We start from the raw sequence: 18,874 nt of genomic DNA, 5'->3' as shown, positions 1-18,874 counted from the left end.
AAGTTGTGTGTTTGAGCACATAAAGTACTATTTTTCCTGGAAGTTCAACAAGATGTAACCATGATGTGTTGTGACATCTTCAAAATCTCGTTGAGCTGATTAATTTGACACTTTGTGTAAGAAATTTGGTCCACATTTGCCGAAGTTATCGAGCTTCAAAGTTTGAAAAGTCACAAAATATGTGTGTTTGAGCACATAAAGTACTATTTTTTTTGGAAATTCGACAAGATGCAATCATGATGTGTTGTGACATATTCAAAATCTCGTTGAGGTGATTAATTTGACACTCTGTTTAACAAATTTGGTCCTCATTTGCCGAAGTTATCGAGCTTCAATGTTTGAGAAGTAACAAAATATGTGTGTTTGAGCACATAAAGTACTATTTTTCCTGGAAGTTCAACAAGATGTAATCATGATGTGTTGTGTCATTTTAAAGATCTCGTCGAGCTGATTAATTTGACACTTTGGTTAACGAATTTGGTCCACATTTGCCAAAGTTATCGAGCTTCAAATTTTGAAAAGTCACAAAAGAGGTGTGTGTGAGCACATAAAGTACTATTTTTCCTGGAAGTTCAACAAGATGTAATCATGATGTGTTGTGACATCTTCAAAATCTCGTTGAGGTGATTAATTTGACACTCTGTTTAACAAATTTGGTCCTCATTTGCCGAAGTTATCGAGCTTCAATGTTTGAAAAGTAACAAAATATGTGTGTTTGAGCACATAAAGTACTATTTTTCCTGGAAGTTCAACAAGATGTAATCATGATGTGTTGTGACATCTTCAAAATCTCGTTGAGCTGATTAATTTGACACTTTGTGTAAGAAATTTGGTCCACATTTGCCGAAGTTATCGAGCTTCAAAGTTTGAAAAGTCACAAAATATGTGTGTTTGAGCACATAAAGTACTATTTTTCCTGGAAGTTCAACAAGATGTAATCATGATGTGTTGTGACATCTTCAAAATCTCGTTGAGGTGATTAATTTGACACTCTGTTTAACAAATTTGGTCCTCATTTGCCGAAGTTATCGAGCTTCAAAGTTTGAAAAGTCACAAAAGTTGTGTGTTTGAGCACATAAAGTACTATTTTTCCTGGAAGTTCAACAAGATGTAATCATGATGTGTTGTGACATCTTCAAAATCTCGTTGAGGTGATTAATTTGACACTCTGTTTAACAAATTTGGTCCTCATTTGCCGAAGTTATCGAGCTTCAATGTTTGAAAAGTAACAAAATATGTGTGTTTGAGCACATAAAGTACTATTTTTCCTGGAAGTTCAACAAGATGTAATCATGATGTGTTGTGACATCTTCAAAATCTCGTTGAGCTGATTAATTTGACACTTTGTGTAAGAAATTTGGTCCACATTTGCCAAAGTTATCGAGCTTCAAATTTTGAAAAGTCACAAAAGAGGTGTGTCTGAGCACATAAAGTACTATTTTTCTTGGAAATTCAACAAGATGCAATCATGAATTGTTGTGTCATTTTAAAGATCTCGTCGAGCTGATTAATTTGACACTTTGGTTAACAAATTTGGTCCACATTTGCCAAAGTTATCGAGCTTCAAAGTTTGAAAAGTCACAAAATATGTGTGTTTGAGCACATAAAGTACAATTTTTCTTGGAAATTCAACAAGATGCAATCATGAATTGTTGTGTCATTTTAAAGATCTCGTCGAGCTGATTAATTTGACACTTTGGTTAACAAATTTGGTCCACATTTGCCAAAGTTATCGAGCTTCAAAGTTTGAAAAGTCACAAAATATGTGTGTTTGAGCACATAAAGTACAATTTTTCTTGGAAATTCAACAAGATGCAATCATGATGTGTTGTGACATATTCAAAATCTCGTCGAGCTGATTAATTTGACACTTTGTTTAACAAATTTGGTCTTCATTTGCCGAAGCTATCGAGCTTCAAAGTTTGAAAAGTCACAAAAGTTGTGTGTTTGAGCACATAAAGTACTATTTTTCCTGGAAGTTCAACAAGATGTAATCATGATGTGTTGTGACATCTTCAAAATCTCGTTGAGCTGATTAATTTGACACTTTGTGTAAGAAATTTGGTCCACATTTGCCGAAGTTATCGAGCTTCAAAGTTTGAAAAGTCACAAAATATGTGTGTTTGAGCACATAAAGTACTATTTTTCTTGGAAGTTCAACAAGATGTAATCATGATGTGTTGTGACATCTTCAAAATCTCGTTGAGCTGATTAATTTGACACTTTGTGTAAGAAATTTGGTCCACATTTGCCGAAGTTATCGAGCTTCAAAGTTTGAAAAGTCACAAAATATGTGTGTTTGAGCACATAAAGTACTATTTTTCTTGGAAGTTCAACAAGATGTAATCATGATGTGTTGTGTCATTTTAAAGATCTCGTCGAGCTGATTAATTTGACACTTTGGTTAACAAATTTGGTCCACATTTGCCAAAGTTATCGAGCTTCAAAGTTTGAAAAGTCACAAAATATGTGTGTTTGAGCACATAAAGTACTATTTTTCTTGGAAATTCAACAAGATGCAATCATGATGTGTTGTGACATCTTCAAAATCTCGTTGAGGTGATTAATTTGACACTCTGTTTAACAAATTTGGTCCTCATTTGCCGAAGTTATCGAGCTTCAAAATTTGAAAAGTCACAAAATATGTGTGTTTGAGCACATAAAGTACTATTTTTCTTGGAAATTCAACAAGTTGCAATTATGATGTGTTGTGACATATTCCAAATCTCGTCGAGCTGATTAATTTGACACTTTGTTTAACAAATTTGGTCCTCATTTGCCGAAGTTATCGAGCTTCAAAGTTTGAAAAGTCACAAAAGTTGTGTGTTTGAGCACATAAAGTACTATTTTTCCTGGAAGTTCAACAAGATGTAATCATGATGTGTTGTGACATCTTCAAAATCTCGTTGAGGTGATTAATTTGACACTCTGTTTAACAAATTTGGTCCTCATTTGCCGAAGTTATCGAGCTTCAATGTTTGAAAAGTAACAAAATATGTGTGTTTGAGCACATAAAGTACTATTTTTCCTGGAAGTTCAACAAGATGTAATCATGATGTGTTGTGACATCTTCAAAATCTCGTTGAGCTGATTAATTTGACACTTTGTGTAAGAAATTTGGTCCACATTTGCCAAAGTTATCGAGCTTCAAATTTTGAAAAGTCACAAAAGAGGTGTGTCTGAGCACATAAAGTACTATTTTTCTTGGAAATTCAACAAGATGCAATCATGAATTGTTGTGTCATTTTAAAGATCTCGTCGAGCTGATTAATTTGACACTTTGGTTAACAAATTTGGTCCACATTTGCCAAAGTTATCGAGCTTCAAAGTTTGAAAAGTCACAAAATATGTGTGTTTGAGCACATAAAGTACAATTTTTCTTGGAAATTCAACAAGATGCAATCATGAATTGTTGTGTCATTTTAAAGATCTCGTCGAGCTGATTAATTTGACACTTTGGTTAACAAATTTGGTCCACATTTGCCAAAGTTATCGAGCTTCAAAGTTTGAAAAGTCACAAAATATGTGTGTTTGAGCACATAAAGTACAATTTTTCTTGGAAATTCAACAAGATGCAATCATGATGTGTTGTGACATATTCAAAATCTCGTCGAGCTGATTAATTTGACACTTTGTTTAACAAATTTGGTCTTCATTTGCCGAAGCTATCGAGCTTCAAAGTTTGAAAAGTCACAAAAGTTGTGTGTTTGAGCACATAAAGTACTATTTTTCCTGGAAGTTCAACAAGATGTAATCATGATGTGTTGTGACATCTTCAAAATCTCGTTGAGCTGATTAATTTGACACTTTGTGTAAGAAATTTGGTCCACATTTGCCGAAGTTATCGAGCTTCAAAGTTTGAAAAGTCACAAAATATGTGTGTTTGAGCACATAAAGTACTATTTTTCTTGGAAGTTCAACAAGATGTAATCATGATGTGTTGTGACATCTTCAAAATCTCGTTGAGCTGATTAATTTGACACTTTGTGTAAGAAATTTGGTCCACATTTGCCGAAGTTATCGAGCTTCAAAGTTTGAAAAGTCACAAAATATGTGTGTTTGAGCACATAAAGTACTATTTTTCTTGGAAGTTCAACAAGATGTAATCATGATGTGTTGTGTCATTTTAAAGATCTCGTCGAGCTGATTAATTTGACACTTTGGTTAACAAATTTGGTCCACATTTGCCAAAGTTATCGAGCTTCAAAGTTTGAAAAGTCACAAAATATGTGTGTTTGAGCACATAAAGTACTATTTTTCTTGGAAATTCAACAAGATGCAATCATGATGTGTTGTGACATCTTCAAAATCTCGTTGAGGTGATTAATTTGACACTCTGTTTAACAAATTTGGTCCTCATTTGCCGAAGTTATCGAGCTTCAAAATTTGAAAAGTCACAAAATATGTGTGTTTGAGCACATAAAGTACTATTTTTCTTGGAAATTCAACAAGTTGCAATTATGATGTGTTGTGACATATTCCAAATCTCGTCGAGCTGATTAATTTGACACTTTGTTTAACAAATTTGGTCTTCATTTGCCGAAGCTATCGAGCTTCAAAGTTTGAAAAGTCACAAAAGTTGTGTGTTTGAGCACATAAAGTACTATTTTTCCTGGAAGTTCAACAAGATGTAATCATGATGTGTTGTGACATCTTCAAAATCTCGTTGAGCTGATTAATTTGACACTTTGTGTAAGAAATTTGGTCCACATTTGCCGAAGTTATCGAGCTTCAAAGTTTGAAAAGTCACAAAATATGTGTGTTTGAGCACATAAAGTACTATTTTTTTTGGAAATTCGACAAGATGCAATCATGATGTGTTGTGACATATTCAAAATCTCGTTGAGGTGATTAATTTGACACTCTGTTTAACAAATTTGGTCCTCATTTGCCGAAGTTATCGAGCTTCAATGTTTGAGAAGTAACAAAATATGTGTGTTTGAGCACATAAAGTACTATTTTTCCTGGAAGTTCAACAAGATGTAATCATGATGTGTTGTGTCATTTTAAAGATCTCGTCGAGCTGATTAATTTGACACTTTGGTTAACGAATTTGGTCCACATTTGCCAAAGTTATCGAGCTTCAAATTTTGAAAAGTCACAAAAGAGGTGTGTGTGAGCACATAAAGTACTATTTTTCCTGGAAGTTCAACAAGATGTAATCATGATGTGTTGTGACATCTTCAAAATCTCGTTGAGGTGATTAATTTGACACTCTGTTTAACAAATTTGGTCCTCATTTGCCGAAGTTATCGAGCTTCAATGTTTGAAAAGTAACAAAATATGTGTGTTTGAGCACATAAAGTACTATTTTTCCTGGAAGTTCAACAAGATGTAATCATGATGTGTTGTGACATCTTCAAAATCTCGTTGAGCTGATTAATTTGACACTTTGTGTAAGAAATTTGGTCCACATTTGCCGAAGTTATCGAGCTTCAAAGTTTGAAAAGTCACAAAATATGTGTGTTTGAGCACATAAAGTACTTTTTTTTTTGGAAATTCGACAAGATGCAATCATGATGTGTTGTGACATATTCAAAATCTCGTTGAGGTGATTAATTTGACACTCTGTTTAACAAATTTGGTCCTCATTTGCCGAAGTTATCGAGCTTCAATGTTTGAAAAGTAACAAAATATGTGTGTTTGAGCACATAAAGTACTATTTTTCCTGGAAGTTCAACAAGATGTAATCATGATGTGTTGTGACATCTTCAAAATCTCGTTGAGGTGATTAATTTGACACTCTGTTTAACAAATTTGGTCCTCATTTGCCGAAGTTATCGAGCTTCAATGTTTGAAAAGTAACAAAATATGTGTGTTTGAGCACATAAAGTACTATTTTTCCTGGAAGTTCAACAAGATGTAATCATGATGTGTTGTGACATCTTCAAAATCTCCTTGAGCTGATTAATTTGACACTTTGTTTAACAAATTTGGTCCACATTTGCCGAAGTTATCGAGCTTCAAAGTTTGAAAAGTCACAAAATATGTGTGTTTGAGCACATAAAGTATTATTTTTCTTGGAAGTTCAACAAGATGTAATCATGATGTGTTGCGACATTTTAAAGATCTCGTCGAGCTGATTAATTTGACACTTTGGTTAACAAATTTGGTCCACATTTGCCAAAGTTATCGAGCTTCAAAGTTTGAAAAGTCACAAAATATGTGTGTTTGAGCACATAAAGTACTATTTTTCTTGGAAATTCAACAAGATGCAATCATGATGTGTTGTGATATCTTCAAAATCTCGTTGAGGTTATTACTTTGACACTTTGTTTAAGGAATTTGGTCCATATTTGCCGAAGTTATCGAGCTTCAAAGTTTGAAAAGTCACAAAAGTTGTGTGTTTGAGCACATAAAGCACTATTTTTCCTGGAAGTTCAACAAGATGTAATCATGATGTGTTGTGACATCTTCAAAATCTCGTTGAGGTGATTACTTTGACACTTTGTTTAAGAAATTTGGTCCACATATGCCGAAGTTATCGAGCTTCAAAGTTTGAAAAGTCACAAAAGTTGTGTGTTTGAGCACATAAAGTACTATTTTTCCTGGAAGTTCAACAAGATGTAATCATGATGTGTTGTGACATCTTCAAAATCTCGTTGAGGTGATTACTTTGACACTTTGTTTAAGAAATTTGGTCCTCATTTGCCGAAGTTATCGAGCTTCAAAGTTTGAAAAGTCACAAAATATGTGTGTTTGAGCACATAAAGTACTATTTTTCTTGGAAATTCAACAAGATTCAATCATGATTTGTTGTGACATCTTCAAAATCTCGTTGAGGTGATTAATTTGACACTCTGTTTAACAAATTTGGTCCTCATTTGCCGAAGTTATCGAGCTTCAAAATTTGAAAAGTCACAAAATATGTGTGTTTGAGCACATAAAGTACTATTTTTCTTGGAAATTCAACAAGATTCAATCATGATTTGTTGTGACATCTTCAAAATCTCGTTGAGGTGATTAATTTGACACTCTGTTTAACAAATTTGGTCCTCATTTGCCGAAGTTATCGAGCTTCAAAATTTGAAAAGTCACAAAATATGTGTGTTTGAGCACATAAAGTACTATTTTTCTTGGAAATTCAACAAGATTCAATCATGATTTGTTGTGACATCTTCAAAATCTCGTTGAGGTGATTAATTTGACACTCTGTTTAACAAATTTGGTCCTCATTTGCCGAAGTTATCGAGCTTCAAAATTTGAAAAGTCACAAAATATGTGTGTTTGAGCACATAAAGTACTATTTTTCTTGGAAATTCAACAAGATGCAATCATGATGTGTTGTGACATATTCAAAATCTCGTCGAGCTGATTAATTTGACACTTTGTTTAACAAATTTGGTCTTCATTTGCCGAAGCAATCGAGCTTCAAAGTTTGAAAAGTCACAAAAGTTGTGTGTTTGAGCACATAAAGTACTATTTTTCTTGGAAGTTCAACAAGATGTAATCATGATGTGTTGTGACATCTTCAAAATCTCGTTGAGGTGATTAATTTGACACTCTGTTTAACAAATTTGGTCCTCATTTGCCGAAGTTATCGAGCTTCAATGTTTGAAAAGTAACAAAAGTTGTGTGTTTGAGCACATAAAGTACTATTTTTCTTGGAAGTTCAACAAGATGTAATCATGATGTGTTGTGACATCTTCATAACCTTGTCGAGCTGATTAATTTGACACTTTGTTTAACAAATTTGGTCTTCATTTGCCGAACCTATCGAGCTTCAAAGTTTGAAAAGTCACAAAAGTTGTGTGTTTGAGCACATAAAGTACTATTTTTCTTGGAAGTTCAACAAGATGTAATCATGATGTGTTGTGACATCTTCATAACCTTGTCGAGCTGATTAATTTGACACTTTGTTTAACAAATTTGGTCTTCATTTGCCGAAGCTATCGAGCTTCAAAGTTTGAAAAGTCACAAAAGTTGTGTGTTTGAGCACATAAAATACTATTTTTCCTGGAAGTTCAACAAGATGTAATCATGATGTGTTGTGACATCTTCAAAATCTCGTTGAGGTGATTACTTTGACACTTTGTTTAAGAAATTTGGTCCACATATGCCGAAGTTATCGAGCTTCAAAGTTTGAAAAGTCACAAAAGTTGTTTGTTTGAGCACATAAAGTACTATTTTTCCTGGAAGTTCAACAAGATGTAATCATGATGTGTTGTGACATCTTCAAAATCTCCTTGAGCTGATTAATTTGACACTTTGTTTAACAAATTTGGTCCACATTTGCCGAAGTTATCGAGCTTCAAAGTTTGAAAAGTCACAAAATATGTGTGTTTGAGCACATAAAGTATTATTTTTCTTGGAAGTTCAACAAGATGTAATCATGATGTGTTGCGACATTTTAAAGATCTCGTCGAGCTGATTAATTTGACACTTTGGTTAACAAATTTGGTCCACATTTGCCAAAGTTATCGAGCTTCAAAGTTTGAAAAGTCACAAAATATGTGTGTTTGAGCACATAAAGTACTATTTTTCTTGGAAATTCAACAAGATGCAATCATGATGTGTTGTGATATCTTCAAAATCTCGTTGAGGTTATTACTTTGACACTTTGTTTAAGGAATTTGGTCCATATTTGCCGAAGTTATCGAGCTTCAAAGTTTGAAAAGTCACAAAATTTGTGTGTTTGAGCACATAAAGCACTATTTTTCTTGGAAATTCAACAAGATGCAATCATGATGTGTTGTGACATATTCAAAATCTCGTCGAGCTGATTAATTTGACACTTTGTTTAACAAATTTGGTCTTCATTTGCCGAAGCAATCGAGCTTCAAAGTTTGAAAAGTCACAAAAGTTGTGTGTTTGAGCACATAAAGTACTATTTTTCTTGGAAGTTCAACAAGATGTAATCATGATGTGTTGTGACATCTTCAAAATTTCGTTGAGGTGATTAATTTGACACTCTGTTTAACAAATTTGGTCCTCATTTGCCGAAGTTATCGAGCTTCAAAGTTTGAAAAGTCACAAAATATGTGTGTTTGAGCGCATAAAGTACCATTTTTTTTGGAAATTCGACAAGATGCAATCATGATGTGTTGTGACATATTCAAAATCTCGTTGAGGTGATTAATTTGACACTCTGTTTAACAAATTTGGTCCTCATTTGCCGAAGTTATCGAGCTTCAATGTTTGAAAAGTAACAAAATATGTGTGTTTGAGCACATAAAGTACTATTTTTCCTGGAAGTTCAACAAGATGTAATCATGATGTGTTGTGTCATTTTAAAGATCTCGTCGAACTGATTAATTTGACACTTTGGTTAACGAATTTGGTCCACATTTGCCAAAGCTATCGAGCTTCAAAATTTGAAAAGTCACAAAATATGTGTGTTTGAGCACATAAAGTACTATTTTTCTTGGAAATTCAACAAGATGCAATCATGATGTGTTGTGACATATTCAAAATCTCGTCGAGCTGATTAATTTGACACTTTGTTTAACAAATTTGGTCTTCATTTGCCGAACCTATCGAGCTTCAAAGTTTGAAAAGTCACAAAAGTTGTGTTTGAGCACATAAAGTACTATTTTTCTTGGAAGTTCAACAAGATGTAATCATGATGTGTTGTGACATCTTCATAACCTTGTCGAGCTGATTAATTTGACACTTTGTTTAACAAATTTGGTCTTCATTTGCCGAAGCTATCGAGCTTCAAAGTTTGAAAAGTCACAAAAGTTGTGTGTTTGAGCACATAAAATACTATTTTTCCTGGAAGTTCAACAAGATGTAATCATGATGTGTTGTGACATCTTCAAAATCTCCTTGAGCTGATTAATTTGACACTTTGTTTAACAAATTTGGTCCACATTTGCCGAAGTTATCGAGCTTCAAAGTTTGAAAAGTCACAAAATATGTGTGTTTGAGCACATAAAGTATTATTTTTCTTGGAAGTTCAACAAGATGTAATCATGATGTGTTGTGACATCTTCAAAATCTCGTTGAGGTGATTAATTTGACACTCTGTTTAACAAATTTGGTCCTCATTTGCCGAAGTTATCGAGCTTCAATGTTTGAAAAGTAACAAAATATGTGTGTTTGAGCACATAAAGTACTATTTTTTTTGGAAATTCGACAAGATGCAATCATGATGTGTTGTGACATATTCAAAATCTCGTTGAGGTGATTAATTTGACACTCTGTTTAACAAATTTGGTCCTCATTTGCCGAAGTTATCGAGCTTCAAAATTTGAAAAGTCACAAAATATGTGTGTTTGAGCACATAAAGTACTATTTTTCTTGGAAATTCAACAAGATGCAATTATGATGTGTTGTGACATATTCAAAATCTCGTCGAGCTGATTAATTTGACACTTTGTTTAACAAATTTGGTCTTCATTTGCCGAAGCTATCGAGCTTCAAAATTTGAAAAGTCACAAAAGTTGTGTGTTTGAGCACATAAAGTACTATTTTTCTTGGAAGTTCAACAAGATGTAATCATGGTGTGTTGTGACATCTTCATAACCTTGTCGAGCTGATTAATTTGACACTTTGGTTAACAAATTTGGTCCACATTTGCCAAAGTTATCGAGCTTCAAAGTTTGAAAAGTCACAAAATATGTGTGTTTGAGCACATAAAGTACTATTTTTCTTGGAAATTCAACAAGATGCAATCATGATGTGTTGTAATATCTTCAAAATCTCGTTGAGGTTATTACTTTGACACTTTGTTTAAGGAATTTGGTCCATATTTGCCGAAGTTATCGAGCTTCAAAGTTTGAAAAGTCACAAAAGTTGTGTGTTTGAGCACATAAAGTACTATTTTTCCTGGAAGTGCAACAAGATGTAATCATGATGTATTGTGACATCTTCAAAATCTCGTTGAGGTGATTACTTTGACACTTTGTTTAAGAAATTTGGTCCACATATGCCGAAGTTATCGAGCTTCAAAGTTTGAAAAGTCACAAAAGTTGTTTGTTTGAGCACATAAAGTACTATTTTTCTTGGAAGGTCAACAAGATGTAATCATGATGTGTTGTGACATCTTCATAACCTTGTCGAGCTGATTAATTTGACACTTTGTTTAACAAATTTGGTCTTCATTTGCCGATGCTATCGAGCTTCAAAGTTTGAAAAGTCACAAAATATGTGTGTTTGAGCACATAAAGTATTATTTTTCTTGGAAGTTCAACAAGATGTAATCATGGTGTGTTGTGTCATTTTAAAGATCTCGTCGAGCTGATTAATTTGACACTTTGTTTAACAAATTTGGTCTTCATTTGCCGAAGCTATCGAGCTTCAAAGTTTGAAAAGTCACAAAAGTTGTGTGTTTGAGCACATAAAGTACTATTTTTCTTGGAAGTTCAACAAGATGTAATCATGATGTGTTGTGACATCTTCAAAATCTCGTTGAGGTGATTAATTTGACACTCTGTTTAACAAATTTGGTCCTCATTTGCCGAAGCTATCGAGCTTCAAAGTTTGAAAAGTCACAAAAGTTGTGTGTTTGAGCACATAAAGTACTATTTTTCCTGGAAGTTCAACAAGATGTAATCATGATGTGTTGTGACATCTTCAAAATCTCGTCGAGCAGATTAATTTGACACTTTGTTTAACAAATTTGGTCTTCATTTGCCGAAGCTATCGAGCTTCAAGTTTGAAAAGTCACAAAATATGTGTGTTTGAGCACATAAAGTATTATTTTTCTTGGAAGTTCAACAAGATGCAATCACGATCTGTTGTGATATCTTCAAAATCTCGTTGAGGTTATTACTTTGACACTTTGTTTAAGGAATTTGTTCCACATTTGCCGAAGTTATCGAGCTTCAAAGTTTGAAAAGTCACAAAAGTTGTGTGTTTGAGCACATAAAGTATTATTTTTCTTGGAAGTTCAACAAGATGTAATCATGATGTGTTGTGACATCTTCAAAATCTCGTTGAGGTGATTAATTTGACACTCTGTTTAACAAATTTGGTCCTCATTTGCCGAAGTTATCGAGCTTCAATGTTTGAAAAGTAACAAAATATGTGTGTTTGAGCACATAAAGTACTATTTTTTTTGGAAATTCGACAAGATGCAATCATGATGTGTTGTGACATATTCAAAATCTCGTTGAGGTGATTAATTTGACACTCTGTTTAACAAATTTGGTCCTCATTTGCCGAAGTTATCGAGCTTCAAAATTTGAAAAGTCACAAAATATGTGTGTTTGAGCACATAAAGTACTATTTTTCTTGGAAATTCAACAAGATGCAATTATGATGTGTTGTGACATATTCAAAATCTCGTCGAGCTGATTAATTTGACACTTTGTTTAACAAATTTGGTCTTCATTTGCCGAAGCTATCGAGCTTCAAAATTTGAAAAGTCACAAAAGTTGTGTGTTTGAGCACATAAAGTACTATTTTTCTTGGAAGTTCAACAAGATGTAATCATGGTGTGTTGTGTCATTTTAAAGATCTCGTCGAGCTGATTAATTTGACACTTTGGTTAACAAATTTGGTCCACATTTGCCAAAGTTATCGAGCTTCAAAGTTTGAAAAGTCACAAAATATGTGTGTTTGAGCACATAAAGTACTATTTTTCTTGGAAGGTCAACAAGATGTAATCATGATGTGTTGTGACATCTTCATAACCTTGTCGAGCTGATTAATTTGACACTTTGTTTAACAAATTTGGTCTTCATTTGCCGATGCTATCGAGCTTCAAAGTTTGAAAAGTCACAAAATATGTGTGTTTGAGCACATAAAGTATTATTTTTCTTGGAAGTTCAACAAGATGTAATCATGGTGTGTTGTGTCATTTTAAAGATCTCGTCGAGCTGATTAATTTGACACTTTGTTTAACAAATTTGGTCTTCATTTGCCGAAGCTATCGAGCTTCAAAGTTTGAAAAGTCACAAAAGTTGTGTGTTTGAGCACATAAAGTACTATTTTTCTTGGAAGTTCAACAAGATGTAATCATGATGTGTTGTGACATCTTCAAAATCTCGTTGAGGTGATTAATTTGACACTCTGTTTAACAAATTTGGTCCTCATTTGCCGAAGCTATCGAGCTTCAAAGTTTGAAAAGTCACAAAAGTTGTGTGTTTGAGCACATAAAGTACTATTTTTCTTGGAAGTTCAACAAGATGTAATCATGATGTGTTGTGACATCTTCAAAATTTCGTTGAGGTGATTAATTTGACACTCTGTTTAACAAATTTGGTCCTCATTTGCCGAAGTTATCGAGCTTCAATGTTTGAAAAGTAACAAAATATGTGTGTTTGAGCACATAAAGTACTATTTTTCCTGGAAGTTCAACAAGATGTAATCATGATGTGTTGTGACATCTTCAAAATCTCGTGGAGCTGATTAATTTGACACTTTGTGTAAGAAATTTGGTCCACATTTGCCGAAGTTATCGAGCTTCAAAGTTTGAAAAGTCACAAAATATGTGTGTTTGAGCAAATAAAGTACTATTTTTTTTGGAAATTCGACAAGATGCAATCATGATGTGTTGTGACATATTCAAAATCTCGTTGAGGTGATTAATTTGACACTCTGTTTAACAAATTTGGTCCTCATTTGCCGAAGTTATCGAGCTTCAATGTTTGAAAAGTAACAAAATATGTGTGTTTGAGCACATAAAGTACTATTTTTCCTGGAAGTTCAACAAGATGTAATCATGATGTGTTGTGACATATTCAAAATCTCGTCGAGCTGATTAATTTGACACTTTGTTTAACAAATTTGGTCTTCATTTGCCGAACCTATCGAGCTTCAAAGTTTGAAAAGTCACAAAAGTTGTGTTTGAGCACATAAAGTACTATTTTTCTTGGAAGTTCAACAAGATGTAATCATGATGTGTTGTGACATCTTCATAACCTTGTCGAGCTGATTAATTTGACACTTTGTTTAACAAATTTGGTCTTCATTTGCCGAAGCTATCGAGCTTCAAAGTTTGAAAAGTCACAAAAGTTGTGTGTTTGAGCACATAAAATACTATTTTTCCTGGAAGTTCAACAAGATGTAATCATGATGTGTTGTGACATCTTCAAAATCTCCTTGAGCTGATTAATTTGACACTTTGGTTAACAAATTTGGTCCACATTTGCCAAAGTTATCGAGCTTCAAAGTTTGAAAAGTCACAAAATATGTGTGTTTGAGCACATAAAGTACTATTTTTCTTGGAAATTCAACAAGATGCAATCATGATGTGTTGTAATATCTTCAAAATCTCGTTGAGGTTATTACTTTGACACTTTGTTTAAGGAATTTGGTCCATATTTGCCGAAGTTATCGAGCTTCAAAGTTTGAAAAGTCACAAAAGTTGTGTGTTTGAGCACATAAAGTACTATTTTTCCTGGAAGTTCAACAAGATGTAATCATGATGTGTTGTGACATCTTCAAAATCTCGTTGAGGTGATTAATTTGACACTCTGTTTAACAAATTTGGTCTTCATTTGCCGAAGCTATCGAGCTTCAAAGTTTGAAAAGTCACAAAAGTTGTGTGTTTGAGCACATAAAGTACTATTTTTCTTGGAAGTTCAACAAGATATAATCATGATGTGTTGTGACATCTTCAAAATCTCGTTGAGGTGATTAATTTGACACTCTGTTTAACAAATTTGGTCCTCATTTGCCGAAGCTATCGAGCTTCAAAGTTTGAAAAGTCACAAAAGTTGTGTGTTTGAGCACATAAAGTACTATTTTTCCTGGAAGTTCAACAAGATGTAATCATGATGTGTTGTGACATCTTCAAAATCTCGTCGAGCAGATTAATTTGACACTTTGTTTAACAAATTTGGACTTCATTTGCCGAAGCTATCGAGCTTCAAGTTTGAAAAGTCACAAAATATGTGTGTTTGAGCACATAAAGTATTATTTTTCTTGGAAGTTCAACAAGATGCAATCACGATCTGTTGTGATATCTTCAAAATCTCGTTGAGGTTATTACTTTGACACTTTGTTTAAGGAATTTGTTCCACATTTGCCGAAGTTATCGAGCTTCAAAGTTTGAAAAGTCACAAAAGTTGTGTGTTTGAGCACATAAAGTACTATTTTTCCTGGAAGTTCAACAAGATGTAATCATGATGTGTTGTGACATCTTCAAAATCTCGTCGAGCTGATTAATTTGACACTTTGTTTAACAAATTTGGTCTTCATTTGCCGAAGCTATCGAGCTTCAAAGTTTGAAAAGTCACAAAAGTTGTGTGTTTGAGCACATAAAGTACTATTATTCTTGGAAGTTCAACAAGATGTAATCATGATGTGTTGTGACATCTTCAAAATCTCGTTGAGGTGATTAATTTGACACTCTGTTTAACAAATTTGGTCCTCATTTGCCGAAGCTATCGAGCTTCAAAGTTTGAAAAGTCACAAAAGTTGTGTGTTTGAGCACATAAAGTACTATTTTTCTTGGAAGTTCAACAAGATGTAATCATGGTGTGTTGTGTCATTTTAAAGATCTCGTCGAGCTGATTAATTTGACACTTTGGTTAACAAATTTGGTCCACATTTGCCAAAGTTATCGAGCTTCAAAGTTTGAAAAGTCACAAAATATGTGTGTTTGAGCACATAAAGTACTATTTTTCTTGGAAGGTCAACAAGATGTAATCATGATGTGTTGTGACATCTTCATAACCTTGTCGAGCTGATTAATTTGACACTTTGTTTAACAAATTTGGTCTTCATTTGCCGATGCTATCGAGCTTCAAAGTTTGAAAAGTCACAAAATATGTGTGTTTGAGCACATAAAGTATTATTTTTCTTGGAAGTTCAACAAGATGTAATCATGGTGTGTTGTGTCATTTTAAAGATCTCGTCGAGCTGATTAATTTGACACTTTGTTTAACAAATTTGGTCTTCATTTGCCGAAGCTATCGAGCTTCAAAGTTTGAAAAGTCACAAAAGTTGTGTGTTTGAGCACATAAAGTACTATTTTTCTTGGAAGTTCAACAAGATGTAATCATGATGTGTTGTGACATCTTCAAAATCTCGTTGAGGTGATTAATTTGACACTCTGTTTAACAAATTTGGTCCTCATTTGCCGAAGTTATCGAGCTTCAATGTTTGAAAAGTAACAAAATATGTGTGTTTGAGCACATAAAGTACTATTTTTTTTGGAAATTCGACAAGATGCAATCATGATGTGTTGTGACATATTCAAAATCTCGTTGAGGTGATTAATTTGACACTCTGTTTAACAAATTTGGTCCTCATTTGCCGAAGTTATCGAGCTTCAAAATTTGAAAAGTCACAAAATATGTGTGTTTGAGCACATAAAGTACTATTTTTCTTGGAAATTCAACAAGATGCAATTATGATGTGTTGTGACATATTCAAAATCTCGTCGAGCTGATTAATTTGACACTTTGTTTAACAAATTTGGTCTTCATTTGCCGAAGCTATCGAGCTTCAAAATTTGAAAAGTCACAAAAGTTGTGTGTTTGAGCACATAAAGTACTATTTTTCTTGGAAGTTCAACAAGATGTAATCATGGTGTGTTGTGTCATTTTAAAGATCTCGTCGAGCTGATTAATTTGACACTTTGGTTAACAAATTTGGTCCACATTTGCCAAAGTTATCGAGCTTCAAAGTTTGAAAAGTCACAAAATATGTGTGTTTGAGCACATAAAGTACTATTTTTCTTGGAAATTCAACAAGATGCAATCATGATGTGTTGTAATATCTTCAAAATCTCGTTGAGGTTATTACTTTGACACTTTGTTTAAGGAATTTGGTCCATATTTGCCGAAGTTATCGAGCTTCAAAGTTTGAAAAGTCACAAAAGTTGTGTGTTTGAGCACATAAAGTACTATTTTTCCTGGAAGTTCAACAAGATGTAATCATGATGTGTTGTGACATCTTCAAAATCTCGTTGAGGTGATTAATTTGACACTCTGTTTAACAAATTTGGTCCTCATTTGCCGAAGCTATCGAGCTTCAAAGTTTGAAAAGTCACAAAAGTTGTGTGTTTGAGCACATAAAGTACTATTTTTCTTGGAAGTTCAACAAGATGTAATCATGATGTGTTGTGACATCTTCATAACCTTGTCGAGCTGATTAATTTGACACTTTGTTTAACAAATTTGGTCTTCATTTGCCGAAGCTATCGAGCTTCAAAGTTTGAAAAGTCACAAAAATTGTGTGTTTGAGCACATAAAGTACTATTTTTCTTGGAAATTCAACGAGATGCAATCATGATGTGTTGTGACATCTTCAAAATCTCGTTGAGGTGATTAATTTGACACTCTGTTTAACAAATTTGGTCCTCATTTGCCGAAGTTATCGAGCTTCAAAGTTTGAAAAGTCACAAAAGTTGTGTGTTTGAGCACATAAAGTACTATTTTTCTTGGAAATTCGACAAGATGTAATCATGATGTGTTGTGTCATTTTAAAGCTCTCGTCGAGCTGATTAATTTGACACTTTGTTTAACAAATTTGGTCTTCATTTGCCGAAGCTATCGAGCTTCAAAATTTGAAAAGTCACAAAAGTTGTGTGTTTGAGCACATAAAGTACTATTTTTCCTGGAAGTTCAACAAGATGTAATCATGATGTGTTGTGACATCTTCAAAATCTCGTTGAGGTGATTACTTTGACACTTTGTTTAAGAAATTTGGTCCACATATGCCGAAGTTATCGAGCTTCAAAGTTTGAAAAGTCACAAAACAGGTGTGTGTGAGCACATAAAGTACTATTTTTCCTGGAAGTTCAACAAGATGTAATCATGATGTGTTGTGACATCTTCAAAATCTCGTTGAGGTGATTACTTTGACACTTTGTTTAAGAAATTTGGTCCACATATGCCGAAGTTATCGAGCTTCAAAGTTTGAAAAGTCACAAAAGTTGTGTGTTTGAGCACATAAAGTACTATTTTTCTTGGACGTTCAACAAGATGTAATCATGATGTGTTGTGACATCTTCATAACCTTGTCGAGCTGATTGATTTGACACTTTGTTTAACAAATTTGGTCTTCATTTGCCGAAGCTATCGAGCTTCAAAGTTTGAAAAGTCACAAAAGTTGTGTGTTTGAGCACATAAAGTACTATTTTTCATGGAAATTCAACAAGACGCAATCATGAATTGTTGTGTCATTTTAAAGATCTCGTCGAGCTGATTAATTTGACACTTTGTTTAACAAATTTGGTCTTCATTTGCCGAAGCTATCGAGCTTCAAAGTTTGAAAAGTCACAAAAGTTGTGTGTTTGAGCACATAAAGTACTATTTTTCTTGGACGTTCAACAAGATGTAATCATGATGTGTTGTGACATCTTCATAACCTTGTCGAGCTGATTGATTTGACACTTTGTTTAACAAATTTGGTCTTCATTTGCCGAAGCTATCGAGCTTCAAAGTTTGAAAAGTCACAAAAGTTGTGTGTTTGAGCACATATAGTACTATTTTTCTTGGAAGTTCAACAAGATGTAATCATGATGTGTTGTGACATCTTCATAACCTTGTCGAGCTGATTAATTTGACACTTTGTTTAACAAATTTGGTCTTCATTTGCCGAAGCTATCGAGCTTCAAAATTTGAAAAGTCACAAAAGTTGTGTGTTTGAGCATATATAGTACTATTTTTCTTGGAAGTTCAACAAGATGTAATCATGATGTGTTGTGACATCTTCATAACCTTGTCGAGCTGATTAATTTGACACTTTGTTTAACAAATTTGGTCTTCATTTGCCGAAGCTATCGAGCTTCAAAATTTGAAAAGTCACAAAAGTTGTGTGTTTGAGCACATAAAGTACTATTTTTCTTGGACGTTCAACAAGATGTAATCATGATGTGTTGTGACATCTTCATAACCTTGTCGAGCTGATTGATTTGACACTTTGTTTAACAAATTTGGTCTTCATTTGCCGAAGCTATCGAGCTTCAAAGTTTGAAAAGTCACAAAAGTTGTGTGTTTGAGCACATAAAGTACTATTTTTCTTGGAAATTCAA

The sequence above is a fragment of the Euwallacea fornicatus genome, unplaced genomic scaffold (assembly GCF_040115645.1).
Source record: "Euwallacea fornicatus isolate EFF26 unplaced genomic scaffold, ASM4011564v1 scaffold_78, whole genome shotgun sequence".
In the NCBI taxonomy this organism is placed as follows: Eukaryota; Metazoa; Arthropoda; class Insecta; order Coleoptera; family Curculionidae; genus Euwallacea; species Euwallacea fornicatus.
Note: the sequence above shows the minus strand (reverse complement) of the source record.